Source organism: Protopterus annectens, chromosome 8.part0, assembly GCF_019279795.1.
Source record: "Protopterus annectens isolate FY-2018-M chromosome 8.part0, PAN1.0, whole genome shotgun sequence".
Classification (NCBI taxonomy): Eukaryota; Metazoa; Chordata; order Ceratodontiformes; family Protopteridae; genus Protopterus; species Protopterus annectens.
In genome coordinates this window covers 900,226,602-900,245,751 of record NC_056741.1, presented here as the reverse complement: position 1 = coordinate 900,245,751, position 19,150 = coordinate 900,226,602, and the positions used below count along the sequence as shown (strand labels likewise).

At 44.1% G+C, this 19,150-nt stretch overlaps 1 protein-coding gene across 1 annotated transcript in view; it reads right to left on the bottom strand.

Annotated features, from left to right (window-relative positions):
- KMT2B (lysine methyltransferase 2B) overlaps positions 1 to 19,150 on the bottom strand; it is a gene marked incomplete in the record, with an annotated part of 4,527,268 nt that overhangs the window by 3,728,145 nt on the left and 779,973 nt on the right.

The following is a 19,150-nucleotide window of genomic DNA, read 5'->3' as shown; positions in this document are numbered from 1 at the left end:
TGACATTGGTAAGGAGCAAGAAAAAATGTTTCCCAACAGGGTATTTAGCTTTAAGTTGAAGACACTAGTTCTGAAATTTGAAAATGAAAATTTCAGGAGTCGGCCGACCGGCATTTGCGAACTGCTTCTGCTTCGGGCACCGCACGGCAACAAAGACTGATGTAATGGCGTCTGATGCAGGTTTTATACCCCTGACAACCTGACGTCATGAAAGAAGGGACAGCAACCGGCGCAGGACCCAAGACTTTGTTAATCAGGACGACCGAGGGTAACCTGCCAGCAGATTACTCAAATGTAATAACTGCAACAGTGAAACACGAACATCCACATCTTTCTGCCCTTATGACCTTTGGGATAAGGTCTAGATGGGGAAGAAAAATGTATCAAACAGCAGACAAGGTTTTTCTGTCCTGCTCTCACCTGGTTAAAGTATCCTTCACCTTTGGTCCAAAAAGGGATGAACCATCAAATAGGGCATTAGTGAAGTAAGACTTGAGGTTCAGCAACACTGCAAAGGCACATCCAGAAATGTCTCCTCAGGGAAATTCCTGTTGCAGCTGCCCTGCTCACTCCATCAGCTGAATATGAAATCAGTCGCATGGAGGAGTTTACGATGGAATTGAGAGTAGAGAGCTGAGAGGATACTTTGTCCGTGGACCCCGAAGCTACGGTGCCCTGAAGGGTATCTCCAAGTTCTTTGAGGAGATCTCTGAAGTCTTATAAAAAGAGTAAGATAATTCAGTGATTGGAGGGTGAAATCCACTGAAGAAAAGGCACGCTTTCCATAAATGTCCATAGTCCTGGATTCTTTGTTAGGAGGGTGAACAGACGAGGTAGTCTCAGCTCCTCCTTGGTGGCCGCTGCCACCATCACATCTACAGGGACACCCTTAGTCAAAAATTCCTTCTCAGAAAAAGCAGTGATATATTTGTTAGGCCTACTCGGAACAGGCTCCACTGTATCAGGTGATGTCCAGGCCTTAAGAGATATGACGCCTAACAGTCGGTCAAAAGGGGGAGTCACTCAGGAGGTGGAAGGGCAAGACCCAAAACCCTCTAAGTATACAGATTCGTCCTCTGAAGGGCTGGTGGACTTCCAGCCACCCCTCTGTTTCAGGATCTCAAGGATGTCCACAAAGGAGACCTCCTCAGAGGGGGACAATGGAGACCCTTCTGACTCATCCAAATCTACATCAGAAGTGACAGACTCAGAGGGGTTTATGTGCTTCCTCTTGTACAGTCTCTTCCAAGGGACTTCCTCAGAGGAGTACTTCGGAGAAGTGTCGGAAGAAACACCGCCACCAGCAGGGTCTAGCTTTAATGAAGACTTTGGATCTGAAATTCAAACTTGAAAATCTCAGGAGTCTGCCAACCGGCACTTGCGAACTGCTTTTGCTTCGGGCACCACACGGCAAGAAAGACTAAAGAAAATGGCGTTGGCTGCATCTTTTATACCCCTGGCTCACTGACGTCAGGGAGGAGGCGACAGCAACAGACACCGGACCAGGACTTTGGAATTCAGGCCGACTGCAGGTAGCCTGCCAGCAGGATAACCCAATTGTAATGACTGCAACAGTGAAACGATAAACATCAGCACTCTCTCCATTAGTGCAAAGGCCTCCCTACCCTGAGTAGACCCTCCTTTCTGAAGAGACAGAAGGCCAACTGAGGCAAAGCAGGTGGCTCCAAAACTGAGGTAGGAGCCAAGCTCAATCTAGCCTAGGCACCAAGGGGTAGAGTCAGATCGGACAACTGTCCGCGCCGGCTCCCCTCCCCAGACATGACTGGTGAGCGTCGGCTCCTATACTCCCAACATCGGAAGGAGCAGAGGACAGAGCCAAAGTTGAAACCGAAGATTTCAAAGGTGGTCTCTGTGCCGACAGTTCAGCTACTATCGAATAAAACCTCTCTGGCTACGAAGACTCCAGAGTGATAGGAGAAGGAATCAAAGTAGGCTTCGTATGGATGGCTCCAATTCCTTTGGGTCCACAGACATTTTTGTCAGGGCCAGTGTTCGAAGCAATCTCTTCACCACCCACTCCACATCTGCATCAGATAAATTCCTGGAAGAACAGGTGAGCAAAGAAGGGGATCTCCTCTCCAGGACAGTTGATCTCAACAGAGATATTGGCTCCAATAAAGGAAACAGACTCCTCGATATTTCTGTCGGCTCCATGGACACTTTTGGCTCCAAAGCGGAAATTCCGGGTCTATCGAAAATGTGAGCCCTCGATTCAGACAACACTATCTTTTTAGTTGGCTCTGAAACTGGAGATGTTGTAGTCAGTCATTTGGTTGTCTTTGACTGGGTTGAAGAAGGGGAGGATGATTTGGAGCTCTGAGAGCTGTCTAAAGCTTAAAAGGCCCTTTCAACAAACCTCTTGCCAATACTTTATTTCTACGCTCAGGGAGTGCCCTGCTACTGAACCAGTGACATTGTGTAGGGGTCCTGTAAGTGGATGGCACAGAGGCAATAAACAACTCGTGTGCCCATCTGTGAGACATCATGTGTGTATTTATCGCACTTTTTAACCCCTGACTGCTTATGCTCCTTGGGTTCCCTTTCTCTGTCCTTGTCTTTGGATATAATGCAATAAGAAAAAACAAGACCAACACTATCGCAAAAACGTTTAACTAAGCAAAAAACTACCCAAGGGAAACTACCTCTAAATCTTATTTTTTTCAGCAACAACCAGAAAAAAAAGGTAAGGAAAGGAAGAATAAGAATCCTCTAACTTAAACAGATTCGGTTACAAAGACAGGACAAGGAAACATGGTGGAAGCAGCCCTCTAACTTAAACAGGCTGCAAGAGCCCTCTAAGTTAAATGGAAACACTCACTGGGTTTGGGAAGATGTTTAACTACTAACTACCGCTACCTAACACAGACAACACGACTAACTCTCTAGAGATAGAGAGTAAAAGAAGAGAGTTTTAGATGGATTAAACCAACAGAAAACTATACTTGGCCAACGAGCCAGCAGGAACACTTCACAATCGATTGAGTGGCAAACGATAAATGGGGATGTGGCCTAGAGCATCATGGGATAGGGGTTAGCCTCCAGCCAGTGGAAGCTCTTGAGCTTTAGTATTCGGCAGAGTCAGAGCACAGATCGGCTCCGAACCCAAATTGCAAGAATTACGGCGAGAAAAGACAACACAACATATGCTATTTTGTGTGTTTTTTCTGATTAACCAGCCATTCACTTATCCAGCCGAAGGTCCAGTCCCAGCAAGACTGGTTAAGAGGGAGTCTACTGTACATCATAAAAGGGGAGGAAGCAAAGTTGTGACTTAAATGAGTTTCTCCTTTTCCTCAATCATGTCACAGGAGTCTGGGTACCCCAAAGGACATACCTTGATTCTTCTTTTTAAGGAAGGAACTTCCAATAAGGACAGCTACTTTGGCAGACTGTGAATGAAGTGGAGAGAGAGGTTAGAAGAGGGCTGGGAAAAATATTCGCCAGATGGCACCTGCTTAGTCATGGAGAAGATACTTTATTTGGAAGCACAAGTTTTACTGGAATGGGCAGTCGGCCACTGCTGATTTGTGAGCCCATGAGGAAAAATCTCTCAGCTTTCTTTTTCAGAGAAGAATGTCCTCTTTCACTAATGTGTAGGGGATACCACTCTCCCCTTACATAATGACTAAACATTCAGCAAATTCAGTTGCCTGGTAACTGTTCAATTTGGATGGCAGGACTATGCCTTTAGTGCAACAGGAAGAGAACAAAGTGGCAATGCCAAAAGCCTTCATAGTAACAGGCATTAAGGCTGAAGACTGCAAAGGCACCTCTGTAGATCTGACACCAGCGGACCTAAGACAACATGATGAAATGCATTTCTTGGGAGTCTCCCTACTCTTCTCTTTACAGACTTGCTTCTCACCAACAACTTCTTTCTCAGACTACACATCAGTGGTACCTTCTGCAAATCAGCAACCATAGAAGCTTGTATGATAAAGGTCACTAGTCTACTTTTATCCTGTAAGCTATAGGAAGGCTACCTGTGTGCTACCTCACTTCTCCTGACAATATCTATAACATATCAAACAATTATGGACGCTGTGATCCATTCAAATGCACGCACAGTCCTTGTTTAAATTCCAGTGTCAAAGTCACAATGTTAGACCCAGGAAAACTTCTAAAATAGACACAGGAGAATATATTGCTGCTCACGGATACCAAAAAGTCAGTGTGTCATCAAGAATTATACCTAGAACACATACAAGACAAACAAATCTCAAAGGATTATTGACACAGATTATCACAAGCAACAACACTGGCAGAGTCAATGGATGGATGGCAACATGCTGTGGTATTCATAGGAAGTTCCTAGGCCATTGGCCCTGAGGCCCTTACATGCCTAGCCAAGAATTTCATCCATGTTCCAACAAGTCAGCACCCTATGCCACTGTCCAGCAGGGACATGGGTGGAATCCCAGGAGTGTATTTTCTATTCCGCATAGAGTTATCGAGGCTGTGCTTAAACTTTAATAAAAGTTACTCTGCTTTACATGAAGAGGGAGTCTATTCCACAAAAGGGTGAGTCTCTGGGACACATGTCTGTCCCGCCAACAAGTCCTCCTGATGTGTCAGACCAGGTTGAGGTATCGCGTGTGGGTTACTAGAGTGCAGCTTGACTTGCAGATATGCAACAGTCCCATCAGGGCAGGGTCTGAGATCGCTTTGTATGCCAGACAGAGGTCACCTTCGAGGTGTCTGTAGGAGACTGAGTAGAAGGACAGGGCTTTTGGCCTGTGTAGTGTAGATGTTTGAGGCCCTGGATGCTATGCGTGAGGAATCTTTGTGGTCTCTCCAGCTGCGGCAAGTGCTTTGTGAGGTACATGCCAAAAGGGGCATTGTTTTCAATAATCTGTCTTTAAGGGAGGAATACAGGGATGTTATGACTACCTTGTCCCTGGATGAGGTACTCTTACTAATGAGGTGGGGCCACGGAGAAAACTTTCCATACAACGGAGGCAATATGGTGGTCAAAAGTCAGTTTGCTATTAACCTGGGTTCCCAAGTCCCTCACAACTGATTGCATGCTTAGAGCCTCATCAATGTGATAATTTGGAGATATGTCATTCTTCCCAAAAAGGATGATGCATTTTTGACATTCAGTTTGAGGCCATGTTTCTGCCACCAGTCATTTGTTTGAGTGAGACACTCTTGGAGGAGGTCCACATCACTAGGGGAACTGATGACAGCACTCAGCTTGCAGTCATCTGCAAACCTGGTCAACCACAGCCCACTAGATTTGGCCTGCACCTCTGAAATGCATATCCCAAATAGCAGAGGCTCCCAAGACCGATCCCTGGGGTACAACACTTAAGGGTCTACTACTTGAGGTGGCTTCCCTCATTTTGACTAGGTGGGTTCTATCAATGAGGCAGTTTCCTACCCATCTGCTAACATATGGATTGATGCCTAGTTGAGTTTATTATACCTGAGTGGGGAACAGTATCAAAGGCCTTGGCCAGGTCAAGGTAGACTGTGTGTACAGTCTTCCCATAGTCTATGACCTTGGTGACTGTCTCAAAGAAGTCAACCAAATTCAACAGGCATGACCTCCCCTTGACAAAACCAAACTGTGTGGGATCAAATGTCTGGAGGATGGCCAATGTCCTCATTAATGAGGTCCATGATAATCTACTCCATGACCTTGCACATCAGGGTAGTTTGGCTGTTGGTCCATAATTTCCTGGATCAGTGGACGCTCCACCATTGTGCAAAGGGATGACACTAGCTGGCTATTCCCCTCATTCTTGGTTGGGATTAGTTTTAAATGACTGGTCAGTGCCCAACCAAGACAAGAATCCAAGCAGCCTTGTACAGTGGTAATGTCTGCACAGTGTCATCAGCATATGACTGCTACAAAATACACTTTCTTATAATCTCCACAAGATAAATAATGCATACAAGTAATGGGTATTTTTCCATTACCGGGGCAACAAGCAAAATGTCAGCTTGATGGGGAAGTCCCAGACGCTTATTTTTTTCTGGGGTTTAACTTTGTGTTCTTCCTCAGGCTAGTATTCATCTTCTGGCAACTTATCAGTAGTGACGTGATTCTTCGGTTCTGCTTTGAGTTTTGGGGTGGTTGTCACCATTGTACTGATGCTTCCTTGCAACTCACCGATGCTTAATTTCAGATGGTTTTGTGCTTTTCAGTTTGGATTTGCTGTCAGACTGTTACAGACTTGTAGCCAAGTCACTGCCACTTTTACAGACAGCTGTAGAAAGATCCCTTGTGACTTAATAAATAGTATGAATGACGGACGTTATTTTGTGAAAAAGTAAGTGCTCCTCTTTCCGGTCATCAGCTGATTTGTAATGGTCAGTGTGTTAAGATTTGTAATGCTGGGAGGCATATCTGTCAACTTGCACACACCGAGAATGGGGAGATATGAAGTCAGTCCAGCTTCTGGGGTTCAGAATAACTGCATTTGGGAATACTTTTCTTACTCAACTACTGTGAGTTTATTCCCTAACCAATCAGATGACTGTTGGGAAGTCTAGCACTTCCATACTTTTTTCAGAAAATGTCTTTCATTCATCCCCTATTAATGAATTAACAGGATATTTTTCTACAGTGCTATGGCGCATACACAGCCCAGAAGTGAGCCGTGGTTAAAAAAGGAGGAAAGCTCAGAAATTATTGGTTAAGAAAAATGGGAATCGGCACAAGGAAAGGGCTTCATATGACAAAGGATGGGCTTTTTGGAAATCTGCGACCTTGAAAAAACATTTTGATATTAGTCAGTAAAGTACAGTTGTGTACACTTACTATAAATGTAGATGTTCGAGTGTATTCACTGTTGCAGTCATTACATTTGGCTGAAAAAAGTACTGCCAGGAACCACCACGATAAAAAGAGATATGATTTTATTTTAAAACAAACAAGCGCTTTCACGCATTAATATGCGCTTCATCAGGTTACAACTTACACAAAAAATAAATCCCTTTATATAGTAAAACCAACATCAATTAAAAAACAATTTATCAATTGTTCAATTAATTAAGACATAATTGTTATGGTGGGAACACCCATTTTCTATGTCATCTCAGTGAGCAAATCAAGCATTAGGTTGCCAGTATAGAAAACATTTTTCACATCTTTGAAAACAGTTCTAAATGCACAGTAGTAAGGCTTCATAATTTATAATACCGATGACATCCATTTCTGTAGTAATTCTTAGTCACATATTGTGGCGTGTCAGAATATAATTAATATGAAGCTACATAAGCTAACTGATGCACATTGTTATTTTAAATAAATAAAGCAGCCTAAATTCGCTGTCAGAGATCGATGAAATTACATCTTCTGAATCACGCTGTTCTAAATGAAACGAACTAAGCAAAAAATCAAGACAAAGCAACAGGTGATGATTATCATTACTGTTGTTCCTCACATATTTATGACAAAGGATGGGCTTTTTGGAAATCTGCGACCTTGAAAAAACATTTTGATATTAGTCAGTAAAGTACAGTTGTGTACACTTACTATAAATGTAGATGTTCGAGTGTATTCACTGTTGCAGTCATTACATTTGGGTAATCTGCTGGCAGGTTGCCCTCAGTCAGCCTGATTAACAAAGTCTTGGGTCCTGCGTCAGTTGCTGTCCCTTCTTCCATGATGTCAGGTCGTCAAGGGTATAAAACATGCAGAAGACGCCATTTTCATTAGTTTTTTCTTGCCCCAGATGTCAGGTGCGCCTCAAATGGGGAGCAAAATATTATATATATATATATATATATATATATATATATATGCATGCAATTTAGAACACAAAAAATAGACCACCAAATAAAAGCAAATACAACAAAAAGGCTGTTGAGCATAGTAACAGGAAGAAGAGGTATAAAAAGAGAAAAGGGGGCTGGCGGGTGTGTAACCAGGACTGCAACAGTGAAAACACTCGAACATCTACATTTATGTTAAGTGTACACAACTGTACTATGTTCTTCGTGTTTCACTGTTGCAGACATTACATTTGGGTAGAATCCCAAACCTATGGTTGGGAGGATGGAATTATACAGCATTAGAAGCAACTATAAGGCCCTGCAGTTCAGCAGAGACAAAACCTGCTCTGGATTTAGAGAAGAGAGGTAAATGGTAATGCTTGAACGTATGAACTGAGCTCCAGGTAGCAGCTTCTAGAATGTCTCTGGTAGGAACCCCTCTGAGAAAGGCTGCAGAAGTAGATGCAGCCCTTGTGGAATGGGATCTGATCCCCTTGGGGACAGGTTTGCCATGATGCATGTAGCAGAAACAAATACAATGGCTTAACCATTTTGAAATTGTCTGCTTTGAGATGGCCTTTCCCTCTGCCCCATGCAGCAAATGCCACCAGTAGTTGCTCAGATTTTCTTAGAGATTTTGTCCTGTTCAAGTATAATCTTAGTTGTCTGTGTACTACATCCAATGAATGCAGAATCCGCTCCCCCTTGTTCTGTGGATTTGGGAAAAAAAGTTGGCAGATGAATGGTCTGATTAAAAGCCACACTAGACACCACTTTAGGCATAAAGGATGGAATGGTCTGGAGTAATACCCTGTCCGGGTAGAAAATAATAAAAGGCTCCACTGCCATGAGAGCCTGTAGTTCTGAGATCCTTCTAGCTGAAGTGACTGCTAAAAGAAACAGTCTTCCAAGAGAGAAATTTTATGTCTGCAGTAGCAGCTGGTTCAAAAGGAGGCAGGGTGAGTTTTTCCAACACAAAATTGAAGTCCCATTCAGAAGTTGGTGCTCTCCTGGGAGGTCTTAAATTTTTAGCTCCTCTGAGATGCTGCTTTAGCAGGGGATGAGAAAAGAGGGGAGGGCCCTGTGTTGTAATGAGCTGAAATAGCAGAGGCGTGGAATTTTATGGAAGAGAAAGATAGGCCCTTGTGAAGCATCTCAGTTAAATATTGCAGAATCTGAGGAATATTGGGCATTTCTGTGCTTATTCCTTGTGCCCGATTCCAGGCACAGAATCTTTTCCATTTATTAGCATAAGATTTTCTAGTACTAGGCCTTCTAGCCTAAAAAATTACATCCATCACAGGTTTGCTGAGAAATGTAACTGGTGAAATTAATGGATTAGCTATGCTGCAAGATTCAGTTTGGAGCGGAGTGTGTAGGATTTGAAAGTTCTGCGGAGACGGTAGATAAGGTGTCTGAGGTAGGTACCACAGAGGAAGGTGTGACATTGCGCAGGAGTGGGTACCCGTGTCGGCAAGGCCAGTCTGGAGCAACCAGAATCATTTTTGCTTTTCCGGTCTGACTTTTAGTAATACCTTGGAGAGCAAAGGCAGAGGGGGAAAAGGCATAGACTGACCGTTTTTTTTTCAGATGAAGGATGGAGCATCCACTTTCCAAGCTTTTTTGTGATGGATTCTTGGGGAGAATTTGTCCAACTGATGATCTATTTGCCTCACCCCAAAACTATGTATGGGCTCCCCTCATTTGCGTGTCAACATGCTGAAGAGTTGCGGATCCAGTTTCCATTTGTGTGGGTCCATAAGATTTCTGCTTAGTTCGTCTGCCAGAGTATTTTGCTTTCCTGGCAGGAATTGAGCTTGTAAATGTATTTGTTAAGTCAAGACTGTGCTCCACAAGGCCATGGCTAGTCTGCAAAGGGGGTAGGAATGGGAACCCCCCTGCTTATGCACCACATGACTGTGGTGGTGTCAGTCTTTATCAGTAGTTGTCCTGGATGAAGAAAGTCCTTGAAAGCTGTCACAGCATTCTGTACAGCTAGCATCTCTTTCTGGTTGATATGCAGGTGCATTTGATTTGGGCTCCATTAGCCCTGAATGCATCTCCCTGCCAGATGCGCCCCCCGAGCATAGTCTACTGCATCTGTAGTTAGGGTTTGGGTGGCAGGGGGTGGAACGAATGACCGTCCCTTGATTTGGTGCAGGCCTCTGCCCACCATAGGAACTATTGATGCAGGCAAGGAATGATGGGAATCATTGTTTCCAGGCTGTGGCAATGTTGACTCCATAAGCTTTTTAAGTACCATTGATGTTTCCTCATATGTAGTATTGTATTTGGAATTAGAAGAATGCAGGAAGCCATGAACATAAAGGCCTGCATAATTGGTCTTGCAGATAATTGGGTTTTTGTGGCCACTTGTTTGAAGTAAGTCATCAATTGGATTTGTCTGGCGTGAGGTAAGCCATCTAGGCAGTTGTATTCACGCTTGCACCCAGGAATGTAATTTTTTGAGAGGGTACCAGTTGTGATTTATTTTCATTTATGTGTACCCTAAGAAAGTTAGAAGCCTTTTTACAAACACCAGATGCTGTTGAAGAGTGTCCTTGCATTCTGCCTGAATTAGACAATCGTCTAGATAAGGATAAATTTGAATGTTTGTCTACAAAATGCAATCACTGGTGCCAGGCACTTTGTGAAGACCCTGGGCACAGTAGATAAGCCACAGGGCAGTGCAGAGAAAGTACAGTTGTGTACATACTATAAATGCAGATGTTAGAGTGTATTCACTGTTGCAGTCATTACACTTGGGTTATCCTGCTGGCAGGCTACCCGCAGTGGGCCTGAATTCCAAAGTTTAGGTCCGGATTCAGTTGCTGTCGTCTCTTCTCTGACGTCAGTGTGCCAGGGGTATAAAAGATGCAGCCGAGGCAATTCTCTTCAGTTTTTCTTGCCCATAATGTCAGGTGCCCCCAAATAGGTAGGCTAAAAATTATGCCAATAAGTATGCATGCACTAAAACATTTCCTTCATCTACACCACATAGGTTGTATAGGATAGAGAAGCACAGATAAGTCCCAGCAAAGAAAAGGGGGATGGTGGGTGGGTAACCTGGACTGCAACAGTAAATACACTCTAACATCTACATTTATGGTAGGTACACAACTGTACTATGTTCATCGTGTTTCACTGTTGCAGTCATTACACTTGGGTTGAATCCCAAAGCTGAGGTAGGGCGGCTGGGTCTAAATAGGATTAGGAGTGGCTATGAGGCCCTGCAGAACTGCAGTGGCAAAGCCTGCTCTGGATTTAGAGTAAAGTGCTAAGTGATATTGCTTGGTAAAAGTGTGCACTGAACTCCAAGTTCCTCCAAAATATCCTTGGTTGGTACTCCTCTAAGAAAGGCTGCTGAAGTGGCTGTTGCCCTGGTAGAATGTGGCCTAATATTCTTAGGCACTGACTTGCCATGCTGTGCATAGCAGAAACTAATACAGTGTCCTATCCATTTTGAAATAGTCTGCTTTGAGAAGGCCTTTCCTTGTGATCCTGCAGCAAATGCTACAAACAGTTGCTCAGTTTTTCTGAAAGCTTTTGTTTTGTCCAAGTAGAAGAGTAGCTGCCTGTGTCTGCCCAGAGTGTAGAAGTCTCTCCCCTTTATTCTGGGGATTTGGATAAAATGTTGGCAAATGAATGGTTTGGTTAAGAGCCACACTAGATACTACCTTTGGCATAAATGTTGGGTTTGTCCTTAGAGAAACTCTGTCCAGATGAAAAATGATAAAAGGTTCCACTGCCATTAATGCCTGTAACTCAGACTCTTCTTGCTGAAGTTACTGCTAGGAACAGAGCAGTTTTCCATAAGAATTTTATGTCAGCTGTATTGGCTGGCTCAAAAGGAGGTAGTGTGAGCTTTTCTAAAATAAAGTTTAGGTCCCATGTAGGTAGCGGTGCTCTCCTTGGGGGGTCTTATGTTTTCTGCCCCTCTGAGGTACTGTCTTAGCAGTGGATGAGAGAAAATAGGAGGTTCCGTATTGTAATGAGCTGAAATGGCAGAGGCATGGATCTTAATTGATGAGAATAGGCCCTTGCCCAGCATCTCAGTTGGGTATTGTAAAATCTGAGGAATATTTGGAACAAATTGTTCAAGTCCTTGTGCCTGGTTCCAAGCACAGAATCTCTCCCATTTTCCTGCATAAGATTTCCTGGTGCTGGGCCTCCTGGCTTCCAAAATGACATCCATAACAGCTTGAGAGAGAGGTGTGTTCTAAGTGGCTATATTATCCACCATGCAGCCAGATTTAAGGTTCTGAGTAGGCTGTGCAGGATCTGATTGTTGTGTTGAGTCAAAAGATGAGGAATCACAGATAAAGACCAGGCTGGGCCTCGAGACAAGCTCTTTAGGAGTGGGTAACAGTGCTGGCGTGGCCAGTCTGGGGCAATCAAAATCATTTTTGGCTTTTCTTGTCTGTCTTTTAGGAGCACCTTGGGAAGGAGAGGCAGTGGAGGAAAGGCATAAACTGTTAGGGTTTTCCAGCTGAAAGATAGAGCATCCACTTTCCATGCTTGAGAGTGATAAGTCCTTGTGCAAAATCTCTGTAGTTGGTAGTTGTGAGGGGAGGCAAAGAGATATATGTCTGTGCATCCCTATTTCCTTGTTATCATGCTGAAGACCTGTGGATTTAGTTTCCACTCGTGAGGGTCCACGAGGTTTCTGCTTAGTCTGCCAGAGTACTTTTCTTTCCTGGCAGGAATTGTGCCTGCAGATGTACTTGATAGGTCAGTGCTGTGTTCCACAAAGTCATGGCTTGCCTGCAGAGGAGGTAGGAATGTGTGCCCCCTTGCTTATGTACCACATAACTGTAGTATTGTCCGTCTTTAGTAATAGTTGTCTGGGATGTAGTAGATCCTTGAAGGCTGTTAGGGCATTCTGTACAGCTAGCATCTCTTTTTGATTGATGTGAAAATGCATTCTGTCCGTGGGTCACGTGCCCTGAATACATTTTCCTGCCATGTTTGCCCCCCAGGCATAATCGGATGCATCTGTTGTCAGTGTCTGCCTGGCTGTGGGTAAAGTGAAAGGCTGTCCCTTGTTGTGGTGACAGGCCAGTGCCCACCATCGTAACTCCTGTTGCAGGCAGGGAATAAAGAGTTATTGTTTCCAAGCTGTGGCAATGTTGAGTCCAAGCACTTTTTAGGTACCATTGTAGCTTCCTCATATGCAGTATTGCATATGGAATTTGCAGGATGAAAGATGCCATGAAGCCCAAAGCCTGCAGAATTTTTCTTGCAGGTAACTTGGTCTTTGTTGCCATCATTTGAAAGTAATGAGTCAGTTGCCTTTGCTTGCTTGTCTGGCGTGAGATAAGCCATCTGAGCAGTTTTATTTAAGCTTGCACCCAGGAATATTATCTCTTGAGAGGGCACTAGTTTTGATTTCTTTTCGTTTACTGTGTACCCTAGGCAAATTAGTAATTCTTTTACAAACGCCAGATGCTTTAGTAGTAAGTCCTTGCTCTCTGCTTGAATAAGGCAGTCATCCAAGTAGGGATATATTTCAATTCCTTTTTGTCTGCAAAATGCAATTACTGGTGCCAAGCATTTTGTGAAGAACCTGGGCACAGTAGATAAGCCAAAGGGCAGTGCAGAGAATTGGTAATGCATTAAGTCAGCTATGAATCTGAGGCATCTTCTGCAAAATTGTCTGATTGGGATATGCAGGTATGCCTCTTAGGTCCAAAGTTACAAGCCAAGCCTTCTTGCCCAGCATGGGCAGAAGCTGCTGCAGAGTTAACATTTTGAATTTTGGAACGTCCAGAAATGTGTTTAGAATAGACAGGTCCAGTATTGGTCTCCAGGGCTTTGTCCAAAGATTATTAATTTGCCTAGGGTACACAGTAAACGAACAGAGCACCTCGCTGGCTCTGTTCAAGAGGAATCTTGACCAGTGGATGGGAGATCGTAGGTTTACCCCGGGGATCATCTCCGTATCACTGCTGGACAGAGGCACGGCAAACTAATGGGTATAGTATTCTTCAACCTAAGGGGTGGTGAAAGCCACACAACTCTGGCTAGGCTTAAAAATGTAAAACTCCAAAACGAATGCCAAGAGCCAAAAAGTACAGTTGTGTACACCTACCATAAATGTAGATGTTCGAGTGTCTTCACTGTTGCAGTCATAACTGTAGGGTGCTCCTGCCGGCAGGCAGCCCGAGGTCGGCCAGAATCCCAAAGTCTGGGTCCGGCGTCGGCTGTATAAGCTAGTATCCTGACGTCAGTACGCCTTGGTACATAGCCCTCAGCCGACGCCATCTTCTCCAGTCTTTCTTGCAAGCCGGTACCTGCACAGCGGTTCCGGACCCATCTGAAGGAGCGACGTCTGAAGGTCCTGCAGCAGTTAAAATAGCGGGCTTGATGGCTCCCCATGGGAGTCCGTATCGGCCATCGGTTCAGAAGCGGCGGACGACAGGGGCTGCAAAAGCGCCTCACTGACGACAGCCGAACCGGACGCTGGCTCCAGCTGCAACGAGTCCTGTTTGGACCTCGGAGGCCTGTCTATCTTTGCGCTTCTTTTGAACTCCGGTAGTATCCGACGACATTCTGTAATTGAAGCGTCTGCCAAAATAATTTAAAGCCCAGTCGTACCTGCGTTTGATAGTACGAGAGTTGAACCTGGCACAGACCCGACAACAAGAAACGTCGTGGTCAGGGCCTAAGCAAGGTAGACAGTAAGAGTGGAAATCTTTATGAGGTATTTGTTTCCCACACGCTATACAATTATTAACTTTTCTGACATCGGAGGAACAAGAAAAGATTCCCTAACGGGTACTTAGCTTTGAGAAGAGAAGTAACAACTTCGGACCGACAACAACCAAGAATGCTGTTGAAAATCGCCAACCAACGCTTTTGAGCTGCTTTCCACCGCACGGCAAGAAAGACTGGAGAAGATGGCATCGGCTGAGGGCTATGTACCAAGGCGTACTGACGTCAGGATACTAGCTTATACAGCCGACGCCGGACCCAGACTTTGGGATTCTGGCCGACCTCGGGCTGCCTGCCGGCAGGAGCACCCTACAGTTATGACTGCAACAGTGAAACACGAAGAACATCAAGGAAACCCAGATGTAATTCCACTCAGTTTAATAATTAAAAACAAGGACCTCCATATACCATTAACGCTTTTCAATTCCACAAACAAAATCGCGTTTTCGTCCTGATAAACAGGACTTCAGAAGAATGCTTCCTAACCAATTAATGCTTAAATAATTTAATTAAAATCTACAGACCAATAAAATACACTTGTCAATTTAAGTTGCACAAACCACATAACTAGTGAACTCATTAATATTCATATATGTTAATGAATTTTGTTTGAATTTTGTTTGAATATAACTAATATTTTATTTAAAAACTAATTACAATTCATTCTAAAATAATGTTTTACTTATCGTTTATATTGTTTTGTTCAAATTACTTCGTAAACATTATTTTACATTGATGTTTACGTCCAGCAACAATAGGTAAAAATAGTTATCCTGCACCCTCTAGTGTACAGAATTATTACTACCTCAAATTTTATTAGCTCTGAGTTTTAATAGTGATGTTATGGAAAGAAAATCATTCATACCTGGTTTCTTTCCTGCTTCTAAACTGACTTGCCACCACAACTCCCTACTTTCTAAAACCTTTTCCCATGGACCCCCTCTACAATCTAATTTAATTTGTTCTAATACAAAGAATTGAAAAAGTACAGTTTTGTACTTACCATAAATGTAGATGCCCGATAGGCATGCATCTGCAGTCCTTACAAATGGGTTGTCCTGTCGTCAGGCAGCCCTTCGGTCGGCCGGATTCCAAAGTCTGGGTCTGGCCTCGGCTGATGTCGCACTTCACCCGTCATAGCTGCAGTTATTTGGGTATAAAGGTATCAGCCGACGCCATCTTCCTCAGTGTTTCTTGCCCCAGATGCCAGGTGCCCTCTAGGAAGGCAAATTTGGATAATTGCAAAAGTTTCCAAATAAGAGAGAGCAAAATAAAAATAAACATGTATATACATATATACAAACAAATACACCATAATAGATCCCCCCAGCTAGCTAAAAGAGGGGTAAATACCCTAGGAGTACCTCAGAGGGGAACGAGGGAGGGTAATCCTGACTGCAGATGCATGCCTATCGGACATCTACATTTATGGTAGGTACAAAACTGTACTATGTCCTTCAAGGATGCATCTGCAGTCCTTACAAATGGGTAGAATACCATAGCCAAACTGGGGGAGGAGGAGGAGTAACAAGATTATGGTGTAGTTAAGATCCCTTGCAAAACAGCAGTGGCAAAACCTGCTCGGGATCTGGAGTATAAGGGTAAATTATAATGCTTGGCAAATGTATGCACGGAGCTCCAAGTAGCAGCCTCTAAAATGTCTTTGGTAGCCACTCCTCGTAAAAAGGCTGTGGTAGTGGCTGTAGCCCTTGTAGAGTGAGGTCTGATGTCTTCTGGAGTTTTCTTTCCATGGTAAGAGTAACAAAATCTAATGCAATTTCCTATCCACTTCGAGATAGTCTGTTTCGAAATTGCTTTTCCTTCCATTCCTGTTGCATATGCTACCAGTAGCTGGTCAGTTTTTCTATTATTCTTGGTCCTGTCCAGGTAGTAGCGTAATTGTCTATGTACATCCAAGGTATGTAACAGTCTTTCTCCCCTGTTCTGTGGGTTGGGGAAGAATGTAGGCAGGTGGATAGCTTGGTTCAAAGATACCCTGGAGACCACCTTTGGCATAAAAGTAGGATTAGTTCTCATGGACACTATCTTGATGGAAAATCAGGAAGGGCTGTACTGCCATTAATGCCTGTAGTTCAGAAACCCTTCGTGCTGAAGTGATTGCAAGCAGGAAAGCAGTTTTCCATGATAAGTACTGTAATTCTGCTGTTGCTGCTGGCTCGAAAGGAGGTAGTGTCAACTTTTCTAGCACAAAGTTCAAGTCCCATGCTGGCAATGGTGGCTTTCTTGGTGGTTTTACATTTTTAATTCCTCTCAGAAACTGCCTGAGCAGAGGATGTGAGAAGACTGGAGGATCCAAGTTGTATTCTGCTGAAATAGCTGATGCATGAATCTTAATGGAAGAATAGGACAGGCCATTGTGGAAGAGCTCTGCCAAGTATTCCAGGATGTTAGCTATGTTTACCAGTGACACATTTTCTCCTTTTGCAGTACTCCAAATGAAATATCTTTTCCATTTTGCTGAATAATTTTTTCTTGTTGAGGGTCTGCGAGCCTCCAAGATAATGTCTTTAACCCTTTGAGATAATTCTGGGTTATTTGTTCTTAAGCAATGTTCCAGGCAGCCAGCTGCAGTGTTTTTAGGTTTGGATGCAGGGTTTTGAAGTTGTTCTGTGTTAGCAGCAAGGGAACTAGGGGCAGAGGCCATATTTGTTCCAGAGACATACTCCTCAGTAATGGGTACCAATGTTGCCTTGGCCAGTCTGGAGCTATCAGGATGATCCTTGGACGGTCTTCCTTGATCTTCAGTAGCACCTTGTGCATCAAGGGAAGAGGTGGGAATGCATATGCTGTCAGGTTTTTTCCAACTGAAAGATAGGGAGTCCACTTTCCAAGCAAGTGGGTGGTGCGTCCTCGTGCAGAATTTCTTCAGTTGGTGGTTGTGTGGGAATGCAAATAAGTCTATTTCTGGTAGTCCCCATTTTCCTGTAATGGTTTTGAAGATGTCCGGATGCAACATCCATTCGTGGGCATCCGTGGTAGTTCTGCTTAGGATGTCTGCTAGAATATTTTCTTTTCCTGGCACAAAAATTGCTTGTAACTGAATGTTGAAGCTCAGGGCCACGTTCCATAGGTCCATTGCCATCCGGCATAGAGGGTATGAATGTGTGCCTCCCTGCTTGTTGATGTACCACATGACTGTGGTGTTGTCCGTCCTTATCAACAGTTGACCCTGTTGAAGGAATGGTCTGAATGTCTGGATTGCCAGTTTTACTGCCAGCATTTCCTTTTGATTTATGTGTAGGTGCAGCTGGTCTTGAGTCCATAAGCCTTGTATGCACTTGTCCAGCATGTGCGCCCCCCAACCGAGGTCTGAGGCGTCCGTTGTGATGGTCTGGCTTGGTTGAGTGCTGTGGAAGGGCAGCCCTTTGATTGACAGGCCTGAGCCCACCATTGGAATTCTTGCTTCAGGCATGGAATTATTGGAATTTGGGTTTCTAGGCTGTGCTTGTGCTGAGACTATAAATTCCTCAGGTACCACTGTAGTTTTCTCATGTGTAGTCTGGCATGTGGAATCAATATTATGCAGGATGCCATGTAACCCAGGGCTTGCAGGACTTTTCTTGCTGTTAGCTGGTTCTGCTTTGTTAATGCCATGAAGTAGAGAGGGAGTTGCTCCTGTTTTTGTACTGTTAGGAATGCCATCTGCTTTGATGTGTCCAGCTCTGCACCCAAAAAGGTTATCCTTTGGGATGGTATCAGCCTTGACTTTTTTATATTGACTGTGTATCCCAGGGCTTGCAGTAGATGAATGACCCTTTCCAAGTCTTTTGTTAATTTGTTTTTGTTGTCCGCTTGTAACAGGCAGTCGTCCAGGTAAGGGTAAATTTGAATTCCCTGAAGCCTGCAATGAGCAATCACTGATGCCAGGCATTTCGTGAATACTCTGGGCGGAGTAGATAAGCCAAAGGGCAATGCTGAGAATTGATAATGCTCTGATCCTGCAAGAAATCTCAGGTATCTTCTGCAATTTGGTCGTATGGGGACGTGCAGGTATGCCTCCTTGAGATCTAGAGTTACCAGCCAAGACTCCTTGCCCAGCATGGGAAGAAGTTGCTGTAGGGTCAGCATTTTGAATTTTGGTACAATGAGTTATGTGTTTAAAGCGGACAGGTCGAGAATAGGTCTCCATTGGTTTTCTTTTCTTGGTACCAGGAAGAGTCTGGAGTAAAATCCTTGTCCTTGTTCCATAGATGGTACCCTTTCTACAGCTCTCATCCTTAGTGAGTTATTTATTGTAGAGCTTCTGTCTTCTGATTTGGAGGTAGGTTTGGCATTCCTCTCTTCCTTGGTAGAGTATGGAAGTGAAACCTGTAACCTTGGTCTATTGTCTGTAAAATCCATTTGTCTCCTGTGATGTAATGCCAGTTTACTGAAAATAAGGCTAGCTTCCCGCCTAAGGGTGCTTCTAGTTGTTCCCTGGTAGGCGGTGCCAGAGCCAAGTCACTGTGATTGTCCTGTGGAAGTGGTGGTGGCTGGATCTGTGGCTGTACCCCGCTGGTTGTTAGCCTGCCACTGACGTCCCCTGTAGGCACCTCTGGATTGACCTCTGCCTCTTGAGCGCCTATTCCTGCCTCTCTGAGCTCTGGAGGTGTCTGGAAAGGACCAATTCTTGGAAGGCCAGTTCCTGCTAAACCTTGGAGGCTGGACCTGTAAGAAATCCTTGACTGTC